The sequence below is a fragment of the Podarcis erhardii genome (assembly GCF_964252035.2).
Source record: "Podarcis erhardii genome assembly, chromosome: 3".
NCBI lineage: Eukaryota > Metazoa > Chordata > Lepidosauria > Squamata > Lacertidae > Podarcis > Podarcis erhardii.
This window is the reverse complement of record NC_138507.1, coordinates 6,876,255-6,876,773: the sequence shown is the minus strand read 5'-3', so window position 1 is coordinate 6,876,773 and position 519 is coordinate 6,876,255. Positions and strand designations below refer to the sequence as shown.

At 32.9% G+C, this 519-nt stretch overlaps 1 protein-coding gene across 2 annotated transcripts in view; it reads right to left on the bottom strand.

The window, feature by feature from the left end:
* The window catches only part of LOC309338386 (homeobox protein Meis1), a 152,136-nt gene continuing 151,617 nt past the window's right edge, over nucleotides 1–519 (bottom strand). For both annotated transcript variants that reach the window (XM_081855625.1, XM_081855627.1), the window contains one exon: nucleotides 1–519. This exon is cut by the window's right edge and continues 1,027 nt beyond it. The gene's annotated coding sequence lies outside the window, so the exon portion shown is untranslated.

The window sequence follows — 519 nt, the reverse complement described above, 5'->3', positions numbered from 1 at the left end:
TGACAAAAATAATTTGCTTTTATTTTAGATTCAGATTTCATTACTGCACTCAAACTACTACAACTGGGCTTTGAGTTATTGTACAATCCAAACGGTTTCAATCAGAAACTCTAAGACTCAATGTGCAATGATTATTATTAATAATTAGCTCCTTGGTTTCTTGATAGAAAAAGGCTATCAACAAGCATTTGTTTAACCACAACAAAAGTATAATTAGCTTATCCCACTTAGTAAATCTGTATGCATGCCAACTCATACCAAACTGCTACTTTTACAAAAAGAAAAAAGAAAAGCAATAATACAGTTCATTTTTCCAGTCCTTTTTGCACAAAATTTATTTACAATGTATACATATATGCTCCATGATGGGACTATGGAAAAATGCACATGACTGATGTTTTGCCCAAAAAATAAAGTCAACATAGTAAAATAACTCTTCAGTTCATGTTCTGAGCGGCATAAAACAGGAAGTGATGTAGGTGGTTGTTGTTGCTGCATGGGGACAGTAATGCTCTGATG